The 18,622-nt window shown below is 41.0% G+C and overlaps 1 long non-coding RNA gene across 8 annotated transcripts in view; it reads right to left on the bottom strand.

The window, feature by feature from the left end:
• The window catches only part of LOC124856051, a 64,500-nt gene that overhangs the window by 13,426 nt on the left and 32,452 nt on the right, over nucleotides 1–18,622 (bottom strand). For 2 of the 8 annotated variants that reach the window (XR_007035232.1, XR_007035241.1), the window contains exons 1-3: nucleotides 14,476–15,239; nucleotides 13,726–13,801; nucleotides 2,768–2,844 (exon numbers count right to left, since the gene is read on the bottom strand). This is a non-coding gene — a long non-coding RNA (uncharacterized LOC124856051). Of the gene's footprint in view, nucleotides 1–2,767; nucleotides 2,845–13,725; nucleotides 13,802–14,475; nucleotides 15,240–18,622 lie in introns of those variants that run through there. The other 6 variants (XR_007035237.1, XR_007035245.1, XR_007035234.1 and 3 more) reach the window with 5 other exon arrangements.

Below are 18,622 nucleotides of genomic sequence, written 5' to 3'. Positions count from 1 at the left end.
AGAGCTGCAATAATGTGTTGTAGATCAAGCATGCCCCTATGGTAGAATTGGCCAGTCAAAGTCCAAATTGAAATCAAATTAAGAATCTGTAGAAAAATTTGAAAATTGATATTCACAGGCTGTCTCCATCTGATTTGACTAAGCCTCTAGCTGCTTTCAAAACAAAATGGGCAGAAGTTTTAGCCTCTAGATGTGCAAAGTTGGTGAGGAGCCCAACACTTGCAGCTGTAACTACTGCAAAAGATCATTCAAGTCCATGGTGCACCTGTCAGCTTTTTATCTCCAGATTTTTATAACCATGAATATTTTTCATTCTACATCACAATTATGCATTCTCATTGTTACAACAAAAACCAACATAAAATCCACTGAAATTTGAGGTTATAACAAGACAAAATGTGAAATGCTTTTTGCAAGACACTGTACATGTAACAGATAAGATTACTCACTATAAATTGTGCCCAAAGTAAAAATAAAGGAAACAATAGACTTATACTCAATCAACAGTAAAGAACGCTTAGTCAGTTCGTGTAAATGTTAGCTATGGAAAGATGCTGTAGGTCAAATTACCAAACCAAAAAATGCTTTAGCTGTACTTTATTAAACAATTTAGGCTGAACTATTTAATTTGGTTTTGTCAGGTGAGATGAGTAAGTAGCTGTTAAAAAAGAAGCATCATCAGACACTTGGTGAAATCTGGATATCTGTTATCTGTGGTTTTTAGGGTCAGATGGGAGGAGGATCTTCATAACATCTGCACATGTAATCAAATGCCTGGCGCATACAGAATTCCACATAGTTGATGTAGCTAGAGGTTGCAAAGCGGGGATGGGAGGGGGGGTAACTAAGTTCATATGATGCAGCCACGGCAACAGCAGTGACTGCTCAGGCTGAATACAGGTATAAGGGCCGACGTTGCATGTTTATTTAGAGAACTACAAGCAAACAAGTTGAAGTAGAACGGGACATATAATGAATGATGGGAGGTTTAGGGTTAAACGGATTTGGCCCATGTGATAAAGAACAGCTGACGGGGTCCACCCTGGCCAGCTTTTAGGACAAAAACAGCTGCTTGTAGTCAACCAAAACAGAAGTGAAAAAAAGATGCTTAGCACTCTGACGCTGCTCTTCCTGCAACTCCTCTCCATTTCTTTTAATTTGCTCTTCAACCCAGCGTCCAGTTGCACCCTCTTTCCTTCTCCCACTCCTCTCCGTCCCTCTCATCCAACTACCTGACTACTTTGGCAGCGATTGCACAAAATGGCGGTGGGGGGAGCTGAGAGCTGGAAGGCACAGAGTGGAAGCCATTTTCTCACAGATCCGGGCCCGGGCACAGAGAGAGGACACCCACTATGCCTGGTGGATGGTAAAGATGTTTGTTTGTGTTTCTTAATGTACTGCACTAGTAAGCCACCGGGACTGCTTGACCTTTTAAATGTAATAAAGCCACAATGTCCAGACATTATATTTGAATCTAATACTGACATACAAAAAGAAAGAAAATATGTGTGAACAAAGCCATGAGACACCATGTGCATATAAATGAAAGTTAGACAAAAGCATTACTGGAATTATCTCAATAAAAGAAACAAACGACATAACAACGGGCTAAATTGTTTAGCAATTTATCTTTAGTAGAGATGCACCGATCTGTCAGAGAGAGATGATAATCAGCCAAGTTTCCTTTGGTAGGCTCTGCTTGGTGATTGGCAAGTAAAATACAGAGACATTTTATTATTTTGCCCCTCCTACTTATATTACCCTCATCACACTATTGTGTATTTGGCCTTTGGTGCAACAGCAAAGGAAGACACAATGTCCTATGAAATGCTCATTATGTTCCTGCATTACCTTACATTTCATACAAGAGTACAGAATTTGATGACCAGACATGCCAAGTTGCCACAGATTTTTTGGAAATATGGAAAGATTCTGCCGTATGAGCGACCTTGCCCTTACACTCTATGTATGTCACATACTGCTACAGAATGAACCCAACTGTAACTCACATTATATTACCTAATATTATGCTATGTTTATGCAGCTGATGCACTCACTTCGGCATGAAGGATGCTTAAACATTTAAGTAAAACTGACAGCGTGACATATTTTTTGATTAAATAGCAGGGGTTTTTGTTCTTGTAGAGCACTATTCTCCATATATGACAAAATAGTAAAAATAAAACTAGGCAGTGGAGTCATAGCAAAAGTAGCGTGTTCCAACCCAGACGCAGTTGAACTCTGTAAATCTCACGCCTTTTATTCCAATACAGATGCACTATTCAGATAAGGAGTTCAGTAAAAGACATGACCAGACTTGATGTTCCAAAAACCCCTTTTCATTTCCTCACTTTAAGACCACGTTTTCCATTACACCGCATACATGGCAACACAGGAACAGATAAATGTTAGGGAAAAATGCTTTGATGCATTAATGCGGATTAAGTCATTTTTTTTGTTTTGCATTGATTTTAAAACCACCACCTCCTGCAACACAATTTTCCTCTTTTACAGTATTTCACAAAACTGGTCCACCCCTCACATTTTTGTAAATATTTTATGATATCGTTTTATTGACATTTGTGTTCTCACTTTTGTGAGATACTGTATGTGTTACAGTCCTTAGGGAAAAAAAAAACTGCATTCAGCACATCAGATCAAAACAAAAAACAAAACAGAAATTGCCATTGGCCAGGAACAACCCCAAAGTTGCATCCATAATCCTAACTATACAGAGTACAGAATTTACATGACATTAGGTACTTACAATGCCGTTTTTGACTGTGCAAGACGTAGCTTGTTGGTGAAATATTAGCTCCAGAGGATCAAACTCCATCCTAAAACCTACAAGAGGGAGAAAAAAATTAACAGAGTTTTGCAGTGCCAAAGGAGAGGTTAAAACAAGAAGGATGAGTAGAAACATGATCGACTCAATAATGTGTTAGAGAGCATTCAGCAGGAGGGGTCTTCTTCGAGGCTTGTTTACTAATAAGCTTGCCCCACTACTTGGCCTGGCCGTGGAACCTCATTAGCCGAACATGCAACATGCTGCACCCTCTCAGTTGGCCAATGCACCACTATCGGTGCCGTATGCTCACCCGACACCAACACACCAGCCCCAGCCGTGGTCTTGCCCAGAATCACCCACTTGCTAGTTAACGTGCACGCGCGCTGGCACGCCGGATTGCTGAAAGCCTACGGTGTCATGTTCGTGGGCGAAGCGGAGCATCTGCGTGTACTTGTGAGCATAATAACTGCACATACAGCACACTATGACCTGGTTTACAGATTGGGCCACGTACAGGCTGCGTGGCGTTAGCGTACAAGGGTGCTCATGCCAATCTCGTGCATAAAGCCAACACAGTCATGTGGAGGTGGAGCGTCATGAAAAACAGCAGAGGTGGTTAGTCATCCATCTGAATCTCAGGCTGCAAAAAACAAAAAGAGGCATGATGGAGGACAAAGAGAGACACAAGCGCTGTCCTCCAGCATACCAAGGAGGACACTGCCAATTAAAAGGCTCCACTCATTTCTGGCGGCTGCTGAAGGGTGATAATTCTGTACAACGACGCTAATCTCTGCACGGGCATTGCCAGGGACTCGTCCTTTATATTTTGTCTCTAACATTTGTAATTACAGGCACTGTCTTGGATCGGTGCCAGCACATGCTTGTGTGCTCATGAGTAACCCAACTCCTTCAGCTCATGGAGGAGAGATTCATGTTCGATCTGCGCACGCGCTGTGTGAGTGTGGGTGTGTTGTTTGTATGTGCATGCATGTTGGTGACTCATGGAGCCTGAGTGAGTATCAGCAGAAGGAATAATCTGCAGTATTTCAGTTTACATCACATGGTACTGTACATGAGCATGATTACAACACCTTGCAAAAGTATTCATACCCCCTGCTGCATTTTAATGGTATTTCTGTGACAGACCAACACAAAGTAGTGCAAAATTGTGAAGTAGCAAGAAAGAAATACATTTTCAACATATTTGTACTGTAAAAAAATTTTACTCAGCCCATATGATTCAATTCTTTGTAGAACAACGTTTTTGCTTGAGTGTGTCTTTACCAGCCTTGCACACAGAGACTCCCCACCCCCTACCCCATTCTTCTCTGTAAAATGACTCCAAGTCAGATTGGATGGAGATCTTGCTTAAACATCGATTTCTGGGTCTCACTACAGATCTAAACGGGTTCTTTGCGATGTGAGCAGAATTGTATCCAAAACCAGGGGTCCTTAACCGATGGCTTTTGGGCCAAATATGGCTGCTTAGGCCCTCAACAGTGGCTCCATAACATTGGCCAAAAGTGATATGCAGCTGAGCAGTGTTATAAATAAGTGTGAATATAAAGATAATAAAATATTTTACCAGTTTTAGCAGTTTGTTCAGCAATATTTGCATAGCATTTCATCATCAAATTAGTAAGGGCAACCTGTGAAGGTTGCTGACTTTGACCAGTTTCCCTTTTTCTACTGAAGTAAAGCATACCCACAGCATAATACTGCCACTTCCATGTTTCACAGTGTGGTCTGTTCAGGGTGAGGTGCATGCACACTGGGAAGACTTGTGAGCCCATTGTAAAATACAATTATTGCTAATTAGCAATATAGCATTTAGCATTTAATGATACTTACGATACATTTTTAAAGCCAACGTCACCTTACAAATGATAAAGACCAAAAGAATTTTCCAATAAAAAAACATTGGCAGAGAAAATAAAATAAAGAATAAACATAAACAAAACAAGTGGAGTCCCTAAAGGCCTGTACATGCTCCACAAGAACTGAGGAATGTGTCCTCTCTCTTAGGGATGCAACAAAATAAGATCATTCAGGTCTTCCAGCGCAGGGTTTGAAGTTCTTGCCACTTGTTCTTGATGTAGAACTGTTTTCTTGTACGTGATCAGAGAAACATGAAGGTGCGGTGCTACAGATAGGGGGACCTATGTAGACCTCCCAAGAGTACTTGTGAAGTATGTAATGTTCTGATATAAAGAACTTTGGTCTTGGAGACTCAGGTAAAACAATTTTTCCAAGTGATTTTATTCATTTTAGCGATTATGTTCAATATTTATTATTAATAATCATTTTCAAAATTAATGTTGACCCCAGAACCCCAGACTTTGACTTTCATGACCCTCATTATGGGGTCCCAAACGCAACTTTGGGAATTAATTTATATTGCTTGTGTCAAACTGAAAATGTGACTTTTTATGGCTTTATTCCCACAGTGGTTGCATTTATACAGATATATATTCGCCCACACGTTGACTCTTGAAAATTATATGCCGCGATAGGTTGCACTGACTTTCATCAGGGCTATCAGAATAAGAGCAGCTGAATACAAATGCATGCAACATTTCTCAGATTTTTTGTCGTAAAAAACTACATTGAAAAGGATACATAATTTTCCTTCCACTTCAAATTCTCAGAAATAAAATCAATTTGAAAAATAGCGAGAGGTGCAAATGCTAATCAGTGTCAGCTGTTTTGGTCTTAATGAAATTAACAACAGGTGCACTAAAGGAGCACAATGAGACAACCCCAAAACCAGGAACGGTGTTGCAGGTGGAGGCCACATGCATTTGTTTCCTCCTCATTTTTTTGACTGCTTTTCAGTAGTTTTTAATTTGAGGGGTCAGTGTCACTACTGGTACCATGAGGCAGTACCTGGACCATACAGAAGTTGCACAAGCAGTCCAACTCCACCAGGACGGCACATTAATACATGCCAGCGCCTGAAGGTTTGGTATGTCTCCTAGCACAGTCTCAAGAGCATGGAGACGATTTAAGGAGACATGCAAGTACTCTTGGAGACCTGGACAGGGCCTCAGAGGTCCTTAATCCATCAGCAGGACCAGTATCTGCTCTTTTGTGCAAGGAGGAACAGGATTAGTACTGCCAGAGCCCTACAAAGTGACCTCAAGCAGGCCACTGGCGTGAATGTCTCTGTCCAGACCAGACTTCGTGAGGATGGCCTGAAGGACCGACATCCTCTAGTAGGCCCTGTGCTTACGGCACCGTGGGGCTCAACTGGCCACTGGCTGAACACTAGAATAGACAGGGTCAGCACTGGCACCCAGTTCTTCTCACAGATGAGAGCAGCTACACTCTGAGCTAATGTGACAGAATCTGAAAAAGGTCTAAAAGCTGCAGTGAACATTATGCTGCCTGGAACATTGTTCAGAATGGTCACTTTGGTGGTGGGTCAATGTTGGTCTGGGGAAGCATATTCATGTGGGACGCACAGACTTGTACAGGATAAATGATGGCACCATAATGAAATGCTTAGGACCCATTGTTAGACCCTTTGCTGGTGAAGTGGGTCCAGAAGAACATCTCTGGGACATCACATTTAGGTCCATACAAAGGCACCAGGTTGCATCTCAGACTCTCCAGGAGCTCAGTGATGCCCTGGATAGGATTTGGGAGAAGATACCTTAGGACACCATCCATCATCTCATAAGGACCATGCCTCGATGTTGTCAGGCATGCATACAAGCATATGGGGCCATACAACTACTGAGTACCATTTTGAGATACTGCAATGACCATTCAGCAAATTGGACTAGCCTGCTGCTTCCGTTTTTCAGTTTAAATTTCTTGGTGACTTTGGATTAAGCCGTCTGTGGGTTGATAGTTTTCATTTTTTTAAATGATGTGGCATCATTATGTTTATAACACATTATCCAATCCATATAAGTATGGACATCCAGCATGATATGCTACATGAGTCCCTCTGTGGAATCCCGGCTGGGTCAGAAGGGACATCCAGAGTAAAAACCCTGCAAAGTCTGCTTGCAAGTTGTAATGACTGGCTGTGGCAACCCCTGAATAATGGAGCAAAGGACTTCCCTATATATACATTGCTCAAAAAAATAAAGGGAACACTCAAATAACACATCCTAGATCTGAATGAATGAAATATTCTCATTGAATACTTTGCTCTGTACAAAGTTGGATGTGCTGACAACAAAATCACACAAAAATAATCAATGGAAATCAAATTTATTAACCAATGGAGGCCTGGATTTGGAGTCACACACAAAATTAAAGTGGAAAAACACACTAGAGGCTGATCCAACTTTGATGTAATGTCCTTAAAACAAGTCAACATGAGGCTCAGTATTGTGTGTGGCCTCCATGTGCCTGTATGACCTTCCTACAACACCTGGGCATGCTCCTGATGAGACAGCGGATGGTCTCCTGAGGGATCTCCTCCCAGACCTGTGGCAGTCTGTGGTGCAACGTGACGGTGGATGGAGCGAGACATGATGTCCCAGATGAGCTCAATTGGATTCAGGTCTGGGGAACGGCCGGGCCGCGCCGGTCCATAGCGTCAATGTCTTAATCTTGCAGGAACTGCTGACACACTCCAGCCACATGAGGTCTATCATTGTCCTGCATTAGGAGGAACCCAGGGCCAACGGCACCAGCATATGGTCTCACAAGGGGTCTGAGGATCTCATCTCGGTACCTAATGGCAGTCAGGCCCTCCAAAGAAATGCCACCCCACACCATTACTGACCCACTGCCAAACCAGTCATGCTGAAGGATGTTGCAGGCAGCAGATCGCTCTCCACGGTGTCTCCAGACTCTGTCACGTCTGTCACATGTGCTCAGTGTGAACCTGCTTTCATCTGTGAAGAGCACAGGGTGCCAGTGGCGAATTTGCCAATTCTGGTGTTCTCTGGCAAATGCCAAGCGTCCTACATGGTGTTGGGCTGTGAGCACAACCCCCATTTGTGGACGTCGGGCCCTCATACCATCCTCATGGAGTCGGTTTCTAACCGTTTGTGCAGACACATTCACATTTTGCAAGGCTCTGGCAGTGCTCCTCCTGTTCCTCCTTGCACAAAGGCGGAGGTAGCGGTCCTGCTGCTGGGTTGTTGCCCTTCTACGGCCTCCTCCACGTCTCTTGGTGTACTGGCCTGTTTCCTGGTAGCGCCTCCAGGCTCTGGACACTACGCTGACAGACACAGCAAACCTTCTTGCCACAGCTTGCATTGATGTGCCATTCTGGATGAGCTACACTACCTGAGCCACTTGTGTGGGTTGTAGAGTCCGTCTCATGCTACCACGAGTGTGAAAGCACCACCAACATTCAAAAGCGACCAAAACATCAGCCAGAAAGCATAGGTACTGAGAAGTGGTCTGTGGTCCCCACCTGCAGAACCACTCCTATATTGAGTGTGTCTTGCTAATCACCAAAGATTTCTCTGTGTTGTCTATTCCATTTGTACACCATGTGAAATTGATTGTCTATCAGTGTTGCTTCCTAAGTGGACAGTTTGATTTCACAGAAGTTTGATTTACTTGGAGTTATTTGTGTTGTTTAAGTGTTCCCTTTACTTTATAGCCACCCTTTTGCTCTGATGACTGCTTTGCTCTCTTAACATTATCTCCATGAGCTTCATGAGGTGGTCACCTGAAATGGTTTTCCAAAGAGTCTTGAAAGAACTTCCCAGACGTTCACTGAGAGACGGTCAAAGGTACATTTTTCAGTCATCACAGCAAAGGGCAGCTACTTTAAGGAATCTAAAATATAAAACATATTTAAAGTTATTTTACAATTTTTTGTTTGCTATATAATTCCACATGTGTTCATTCACAGTTTTGATGCTTTCAGTGAGAATCTAAGTCCAATATAAATAGTCAAGCACATAAAGAAAACCATTAAATGAGAAAGTGTAACTTCTGACCGGTAGAATATATATATATGTGTGTATGTGTGTGTGTGTGTGCAACACACGAAACCTCAGCATTCAAACACTACTGGAATTACACGGTGAAAAACGACAATAAATATGACCGGCACTAAGAAAGCCAAAACTAGTGCATTTTTCCAAATGTAGCCAAGATCATTTAGTTCTCTGCTGATGAACATTAAGAGTGATGGAGTGAAAGTGAACATAGAGAGAGGGGGGCGGTTAAACAGTATTTTGATAGCTGAGGAGTTACAGGCAAGCCTTTTCAACACATCCAATTTTACCTTCATGTGGAAATATGTTGCTGATTTTGCAATTTTTCTCTCTCTAACTAAATTACCTTGGCGACTACAGGGGCCAAGAAACTGGGGAAATATACGAGTGCTGGAAGAGAAAGAAGTTGAGCGGGTGCAGCTCAGTTTTATCTGGAATATCGCTTTCCCTGGCAGGTGCATAAAGCAAGTATCTGTCCAGGCGATAAGTGCTGAGAGACACAGACGTGTGACGTTACAGATCATGTGCATCTGAATACAATTAATAATCATAAGGGCAACTTTATTTAGAGGTTCCAAAACTTGCTTAAATGCCTTTATTTGGTGGGTAACATAATGAGCCTAGGAAAAATAAACTTGAAAAGGGGTGAAAAAACACCAAAAAAGCCTTGACCTCACTTAAGTTAAGGGGCCTTGACCTAAAGCAGCCATTTGAATGTCACACAGGTTCTGTTTCAGAGTTTATGGAGGAAAAGAGGAATAGATATGGGGAAGAAAATTCCACATCATCTGTCACCCTGAAACTCTCCCCCAGTCCAATATTATGTCATTAAGACCACGCAGACCATCTCAGTGGAGTTACTGCGGTTTTCAGGATAAATTACATGTGACACTCCCAGCTGAAATCCTAACACGAGGGGAATAAAAAAGCCAATCCTGAGCTGCCACAGAGGCTAATGGCTTCCATGTATGGTTAAAAAAAAGCAGACTAACAGAGATGTGTGAAAAAGTTAAACAAATGCTTAAAATGTTGGTGTATTTCTCTGAAATACTTTAGCAATTGTACATAAAAGCAATGTAATACATTAAATATGTGTTGGTTTGTCGGCGTATTGAGCTCTCAGCCTCCCTATCCTGCCTCTCTCCCCACCGTTCAGACCTGCCCGGCCTACATCAGGAACAATCCCACGCGAGTGTGTGCTGCAGCCTTTAGTGGCCACTGTAGATCCACTCATCTGCTTTTCCCACATTCCCATTGCAGGAGGGAAGGCAGGAAGAGGGAGTCTGTTTAGTCTCCACCATGTAAACTTGATCTTAGTGGACTGGAGTGAAAGACATTCGAAATTAGTTTCACAGCAGGTTTAACAATCTCTAATAAAAAAAGAAAAAGCTTTACAGCAGATGCAGCCGCAATCTACATAATAAAATAGAAAGGTATCAGACAGTTTTGCCGAATGGCGAGGCCTTTTTCCGGTGATAGGCCTCTAAATCCAGCTTTTCTTCCCCGCATTTCTTTTTATTTTTGCTTCTTCAATTGTGTCTTCTATGTGTCTGATCTCAGCCGTAAAACAGAATCCAAATGTAAAAATTGGACCTTTTAAATAAACATTTTATTCTCAATATAACTGCATGCAACTACTAACTATTTTCTATAAATTAATATTATTTGTTGGGTAGCACTGGTTTATCAAGGCTTTTAGAAGCAATTTCTGCCTGAAATTACATACCTGAAATAAATAAAGCATAGCTCCACAGTTATAAGGTCTACATGTAAACCTTTGGTACCTCTGTAAAGGCAAGCCATAAAAGAATATTTTTCAAGTGGAAGCACTATTGCACCTGTTACTATGTCGATGTGGTGGTGCTTGACCGACTTTTAGAGCCGCGAAAAACGGGCTCAACAAATTACCATGTAAAAAGATTTAATGACATAATAAAAATTTATCCAGAATAACCTACACAGTGACAAAAATCCAAAATCCAATCAGAAAACTCAGAAATAACTTCTATTATAGACGATCCTTTACTTAATGTTGCACACTGGAGGTTCTTCAGTTGTAAAAATAACAGAAGCTTCATTAACGTGTCAAAATCCACACATTTAAAGAAAGTGTTGATTGGGCCCCCTGTTCACAACTCCACTTTGGATTTAATATAACTGAGTGCATCACATGTTATAAAGGGACAAAAAATACATTAATAATCATGCCACTTTATCCATTAAAGCAACAGAGCAATGGTGGCTTATTGCTGTTTGAGGTACTGATTTGAATACATTGACAGAATTGAAAAGACACAGAGCAGTTCCATCACATGTGACCATTCAGAAATACAAAAAGAAAAATCTGTAATTATTTACAAATTAATATTATTTGTTGGGCAGCACTGGTTTATCAAGGCTTTTAGAAGCAATTTCTGCCTGTCTTTTTTTAACCTCCTTCGTGCATTTATTTTTGTTTTTGTTAACTTTAGAATATTGCTATTTAAAATTAACATTGTTTTTCAATTAATTGCCTCTGCTGCTTTTTGTCCTTTGGCAATTTGTACTTTTAAATTGACGTACAAGGGGTAAAACTGTAGAAGAGAGGATATGAAATTAAATTGTTCATAAACTGGTCATAACCCTTCAAGCACTGATAGATAAATATAAGGAACGTTTGTATATATATATATATATATATCGACAAAAATCCCTCCAGCAAACCTGTACACATGCCAGTACACACACACACACACACACACACACACACACACACACACTCTCCCAAAAAAATATATCAAAGTAAGTCTGAAGGAAAAAAAAATTAATAATGATAATCTCATTGTCCCTTTCATCCTAATTTAGGCACCCAGAGAAAAATATGTTCTTCTGAATATAAATATGTATAGTGTAAAATAATAGCGTGATAAAACAAACTTTGAAAAGTATTACAATATTGCAGGACACAGAAAGGCAACTTGACAGAATTAAGTAATTAAAAAGAAGTTGCAGATACCTATTTAAAATTAAGTGGAATGTAGATTTTCAGCATATTTTTTACTTTTAAATTAGGTTAAAAAAACGTTTAGATTTTCGTTCAGTTATATTATTTTTTATTACGGTTGGAATTACATTTTATCATCCACAATGTTTCTTTTCAGCAAATCGCATATTCTAAGAGAAACACCAATCAAGAACACTATTCCATCTCAAGTTCAGGGTTAAAGTCAACGTCAAGTTCAAGTTCAAGTTCAACAATTAAATAGCCATAAATCGCATGTATGTTTGTGCAGTGTGTATGCTGTGTGTTATATAAAACCATTTATGTAAAATCGGCAAATATAGAATCTGTGTAAACCATTGTGTGGATTTAAAAAAAATAAACGTAAAATGGCCGACTCATGAAGACTGGGGTCACGCCCTAAAAGTGCAAAAACAGAAGCAAATATAAAAGTGTCTGCTTGTTTAAAAAGCAAATAATAACTTATAACTGGCATTAATTAAAGGAAAAGTACTCACTGTTGAATACAGGAGTTTGCCTGTGAACTTGTGTTTGTGAATGTGTGCCAAGTGCGCGTATTCTTAGTTGTGATTAATCTGAAGTTAGCTTTCGCGCAAAAAAATGCATCAGTTTTGGCTGTAGCAGGCTGTCCTCGTACTCAGGTAGATTCTGACAAAGAGCTAACACTGAAACGCCTCAGCACCCTGCCATCTGCCTCTCTGCATGCAACCCTCGTCTGGAATCCTGCCATCCACTGCCAAAAAAGGCCTGAGGGGTGGAGTACTGTGATACTCTGCCAGCCTAAGATATCTGCCCACGGCTACTTCAGCAGAGCTAACACTGAGATGCCTTTAACACAGTCACGTGTGGATGTATGAAAAGCTCGAATCACCCCAATAAGCTTTAGGTGACGTCAGTTCAGGTTTGTCCTTCAAAAATGCCCTCTTCTGCATTAAACCTTGACGAGCAGCACAACAAACCGGGAGTTCAATAAAGAATCAGAGTGCAGGAATGGACAAATGTAAAAGATTCACATGACTAAAGAAAAATTGAAGAAATAAAAATCTTGACATTTTCATTCGTCAAACAACCTACAAAACAGGCTTGATGATCTAGATTTTAAATAAATCTTTCGTTTTTTGAAACAAAATTCAGCAAAATATGAATCACATTCAAATTAGCACATAGACATGGTAAAAGAAATCAGTAAAATAATCTTTTTCTTTTTTTCATTTCAGTTGTTTAGCAAGATCTAGGACTAGTTTAAGGTTCTCCTTTTCTTTAAATATCCAGAATTATTCTTTTAAATGGAGCAATCTCTAATCAGTTACAACTAAATTCGGCTATTGCTGAGACACTAAATATTGTTTAATCTTGCATTCAAAAATATAGTAATATCAACCCAACCCACCTACCTATCCACCCACTCACACACACCCACACATTCATACACACATGCACGCAAATCTAGTGTTTATGTGATTAATTTAAAACTATTCTCTGCACAAACCAATATGTTGCACAAAGCAAATTTCAGTTAATATATTTGCAGAAATCTGGATGCAAAAAGCCACGAATTAAGAGAACCGATCAGTACATTATGTACTTTTTTTCAAACTGCACACTGCATCCTAACCTCAAACCGCATCACTCAAATGAAATACCTCCCGAACTACGACCCTCCACTTATTTACAGATTCCCATGAAGTGCAATCCAAGCGCTACTGATTACCTTTGCTTGTGCGTTGCTAAATTGTAAGTGATTTTCCTACATTATAAGTACTTTTCTGTCAAAATCCCAAAAATCTCAGTAAAATGTTTAAAGTAATAGGTGACAAAGGTATACAGAATGCAGTATTTGCAGTTATGTGTGTTTTTGAGTAACCTTTTCAGACTGAAATGGGCCCGCAAGTGTTAAGAAAGTTTAAATTGGATAAAAGCATCTGAAGTTCACTTCTGGATGGGCTGACCAAAATGTAATTACACAAATGGGTCTGAAAACAATGCAAGAATATGAGCATAAAAAACAAAATACTCACCAATTTTTGAAAGCAAGGATGCAAATGCTTGCTCAGGATAATTTTCGCCAGCTCTCCTCCTCGTAGATCCATATCTCTGTTAAGAAGAGGAGAAAGCTATGAGCACCCGTTCAGTGCTTCTTGAGGTACCTAGTGATTTCCCTCTCAGACTGTCCCATTTACAGTTGAGGCTCAGCCTTTAGTTCCGGCTGCAGCTCTTGGGGTTAGTCCCACCTACGGGGGGCTCGCTGCTTCATTTGGCCAAAGTCTCGGCCCCCTGAGCTCTGAGCTGGCGCGGTTAGCCCGTCTCCAGCAAGGTCCAGGCCGCGTGAGGCCTGAGACAATGAGAGGCCATGTGGCGTTCTGCAAGGCTCCGGCTCAACTTGTCTGCTGGTTAACAAGTCTTTCAATGAGGAATGTTAGCAAACATGCATGCTGCATGTCTGACGCATGCAAACGGCGCAGGCGGTTCAGTCCCAGCCTTGGCTAAGTGCATGAGTAATTTAGCTTTCTATATGTTGCGCTCCCTCATCATGCCCTCCTGCGCCCTGAATCAGATGCCTTCACTTTGAATAAAAGTGTCAAAGCTGCTAAACAACAGTTTTAACACTGTACACGGTCCCGCAATACTGGCACAAATTGCATGAAAAGACATGCAAGGCACACAACATGCAAGAAGACAAACATTCTGCTGCAACACTTCTAATTTTTACATCTCAGAACATTTTCCTCTGTTACTGAGTTTAAATCTATTTTGTTTGGAGTTGGCACCTGTCACAGAAAGCGCTTCAGCTCAGCTCTCCACTCATTCCCCTCAGTCAGTGTGAAGCAGAGAGGGTGACTGGGAGTCACAGGGAGACGGTGAACAGCAAGACACTGGAAGGAAATAAGGGGAAAACTAAGTGAAAACAAACACTGTACGGAGGTTCATGCAGGTCAAAAGTGCTGAATGTGGACACTTCTTTAAAAACACAAACATGCAACCATCTTTAGACACACAGGCCACATTTTCCTATTGCAATCTAGACCACAAGCCTACCACAAGCAGGTTACCCCGAAATGGCGCCCCGGTTCTCCGATCCAGCGGAGACAAAAATTTATTTCCCCCAAAAATAAAGAAGTTAAAAAGCCATCCAAAAGAAAACAGAGAAGGCAAAAAAAAATACTACAGAAAACCCATAAATGGATAGAAAAAAGTTAGGATATTTCGTTAATTAAAAAAAAAAAGGAAAAATAATGGAGTAAGAGGCGAGAGAATCCAAAGAGATGCAAAAATCTATGGGGCAAAAGTGAGAAAAGGGCCTCTAAAATATCAACTTGTTGCCAGGTTTTGCAGAGCGGCTGCCGTGCAGTTGGTTGGAAGCAGAGGGTTAAAATCCAGTTAGTAGTGAGTGAAAAAAAAAAGAAAAATCAGCTCTGTCTATGGAAGGGCGGGCTATGGGGAGGCCCTGACTGTAGAAATAGCAGCACCTTTTTTTCCCTCTCTCTCTGTCTCTCTATTTTTCCTCACAGAGCTTAAGTCTCCCGCTTGCGTGAGGCTGAAGCAGAAAGAGGGGAGCAAACGAAATGGGGAAGAAGAAAGAAGGGGGTGAAAAAGAGAGAGAGAGAGAGGAGGAGACAACAAGCGCACAGTGAAGGGAGGGGGGGGGGGGGGGGCGCGCTGATGATGAAATGGAAGGCGCAGCGGAGCGCGCAAAGCCGTCACTTTTTCATCACATGTCCAACATGGCAAGGAACTGTATTTGCAGTGAGGAGGAGGTAGGAAGGAAGGGGGGAGGGAGAATAAGAAGGGTTGGGAGATGTAGACAGGGAAGGAGAGAGAGAGAGAGGGAGGATCTGAATGTGGGAGGGGTAGAGGTGGAGAAGCCTCTCCAGCAGTATGCAGGCGCAGTGCTCCCACTCCTACTGGGATACACTATACAGTACCTCTGCCTTACTGTATGTCATCTAGTAAAGGGGAAAGCTAAGAAAATAAATAGGCAGTAATAAAAAGACACGCGGGTATAAGGATCTGTAAGATATGCAACACTTCTGAGAGCTTGATGAATTATTAACCTCCTCTCCTACTACAGCGGAGTTCTTGTTGCTTTAGGAGGGACTCGTGAAAAACAAACACTTGAACAAAACGAACAGATTCACAGGGAGAAAAAAAAGACGAGCAAGCACGGAGAGTATTCATTTCAGTAACATGTGGCCAGAAACGCTTGCTCTAGATAGGAGCCTCCTCCTTCTCATAACCCCCACCCCATCCTCCACCCTCCCCATGCTCTGTCACAAAAATGAACCCTTGCACCTATTCTGGCACACAGTCAAAACGTTGATATGTATTATTTCTTTTCTTTATTTCTTGCCGAGAGTTTTTCTTGAGGAGATACAGCTGCCGCCGGCCTCCCCCAGCACCCACCACCCAATCCCCCCGGTATCCCAAGGCTTAAAAAAGTTTAGAGAAAATTAACTGAAGCGCCTTTTGAGAGAGATGCTGATCTGTCCCTTCTGAAAACGAGGAGTAGGTCTGCCTAAATGAATTTCACGTACTGATTTACATGAGGGGGTGAGGTAGAAAAAGGGGGGAGAGCGGGGGCTGCTTCCACCATCTTAGACTGTATTGATTATTCTTTGCCTTACACACATGCTGGTCCTCCTATCCCTCCCTCCCTCTTCTTCTGCCCATTCTGCCACCTTCCCTCCTCGATCAGCTTTTTTTGGGGAGCTTTTTCCATTTTGTGGCAGATTACTGTAACGCTATTGTACAACAACTTCCTGCCTCTTTTGGCTCAGCTTCTAAAAACACTGCGAAAGGGCAGAGCTCATGGACTCAAACTTTTTTTTTTCCCTTCTCTTCGGCCTCGAACCAGAGCAGCTTCTATATGGAGAGGCAAAGGAGGAAAGGGGAAATGTTAAAGAGTCTGTTTCAGAGGAACTATTCTGATTTCATTTCTGCTTTTTAACTGCTGGGAGTCAAAGAGGGCAAGCGGGGACTGCATGCCTAGCAGAGACAATGGGAGGAAAAAAAAAGGTGGGGTTAAACTTTTTCTTACTCTATACGCAATGAAAACTTTCTGTTGGTGTTGAAGGTTGCAGGGCTCTTGCGTTGGGCTTGTTCTCGAGTAGATTTTTCAAACATGGCTGCTGCCGTTTGCAAAGGGACTGCTTTTCGTGCACACCCACCGCCCCAGTTTTTATCCGGTTCTTTTTCACTACGAAAATCACAACAACTCCCTTTGCACTTTTCTTTGCTCAGGCTCTCTCTGAAAATACACAAGTAAATACCGGGCTAATTAAAAGGCAAATAATGACATTTTCAATGAAACTTATAGAAAATTTTGCCTTTTATTTTGTTTTTCTGCCCTCTTTACATGCATGCAGAACAAGCTCGGCTCAAACATCTACACTAATACGAGTTAAACACTGCTTATAGAAAGGAGCCCAGTTATACGTCACATCTCACCATTCGTTTTAGCCAATTGAAAAACCCATGACTTCATTATGGCCATGATGTACAAAGCTGTCATGTGTATATGTTAGGGAACCCGAACTGAAAAAAAAATTACGAAGGATGATAAAGCAGAATATGCCTAAAATTTAAGGATTAAATGACGGTGTCTTAAAGAGGAAAACTATGTGGATGTTTTGCTTAGTGTGCAGGCTGCACTTCACAGCGGCATAAAGTTCATCTGAGGACACAGTTTTGGGTTTTGGTCTGTTGCCAGCTCTCACCACGGTGCTGCTTTACGTCGCTCCTCTGAATCTCATCCAAGTAATTTATTATACCCCTTTTTTAATTGATCATAATCCCATAGAGAATGACAGATTTTTTTAAGAGATATTACAACATTAGGAGTAAAATAAATACATTTTTTGCAACATCATGTTTTCATAGCTACTTTTTCCTTTTTTTCTTTAAGTAAAACTTTTGGAGAAATTGAACAAATAGAAATACACAACATTGCAATTATAGTTCAACATGAAACTGGGAGTCTGGGAGCTGCTTTTAACTGTAGTAGTTCATGGCTGCTTTTCCAAAAAAAAAATCCACAAATCAGACTTACTGGTAGTGCAACATAAAATAAAATGGCATACAAAGCCATGTCATAGCTATTACATGACAACCAATTTAGCAGCAATGTTGTAGTAAAAAATGATCAATATAATATATCCAAAAAGAAAATGTAATGTGATACTGAATAAATATATAAAATATAGAAAAATATATTAGGAATATTATACATAGAAGAAAAAAAAGATAAATAGTAAGAATATAATAAATAAAACAAAATAAGTATTTTAAATCATCATTTTTAGAAAAGAAAATATTTTTTGCAAAAAATAAATCTAATTAGCTCTGTTATTTAAATTGTTTTTACTTCACCATCAGAGGGTCACTTCAAACGCATATTTAAGTAAGGATATTTTTTAGGTATTGTTAAAAAGTTTCAGATTTCTTTCTAGTAACACATAAAAACAGAGGGAAATAAGAACAATATAGGATCACAGACGGTGAGTGATCCACAAAGACAAACATTTACACAGTTTTAAACTAAGATCAAAGAGCCACTGGGTAGTGGGAGGTGGGTGGCCGTGTGCTTGGTCAGCATCCACAACTAAGTCCACACCTCAACATGAAATGTGGATCATAAAAGCATACACACATAGTCACTCAGAAGGGATAAAAGCTAACCACAAGTATCCCTTTCGACACGAGGGTCGACAATATACTTTCTAGGAATTGGAGCACAGTGTGGGTGGTGGTCTTGGTTAAGCCCTGCACGTGTCTAAACAACTTCTCTATTACACTTGAGACCTTTGGGGGCACTCCCCATCAAGCAGAGAACAAAGGTCGTGACCCCTGGGGTCAAAAGAGTTACATGGGAGGCTAAGCAGGCCCATTCACTTCTCCAATGCTGTTTGCTTTAAGAAG

The sequence above is a fragment of the Girardinichthys multiradiatus genome, chromosome 2 (genome assembly GCF_021462225.1).
Source record: "Girardinichthys multiradiatus isolate DD_20200921_A chromosome 2, DD_fGirMul_XY1, whole genome shotgun sequence".
NCBI classification, from domain to species: Eukaryota; Metazoa; Chordata; class Actinopteri; order Cyprinodontiformes; family Goodeidae; genus Girardinichthys; species Girardinichthys multiradiatus.
Note: the sequence above shows the minus strand (reverse complement) of the source record. Positions and strands in the feature narration are given on the sequence as shown.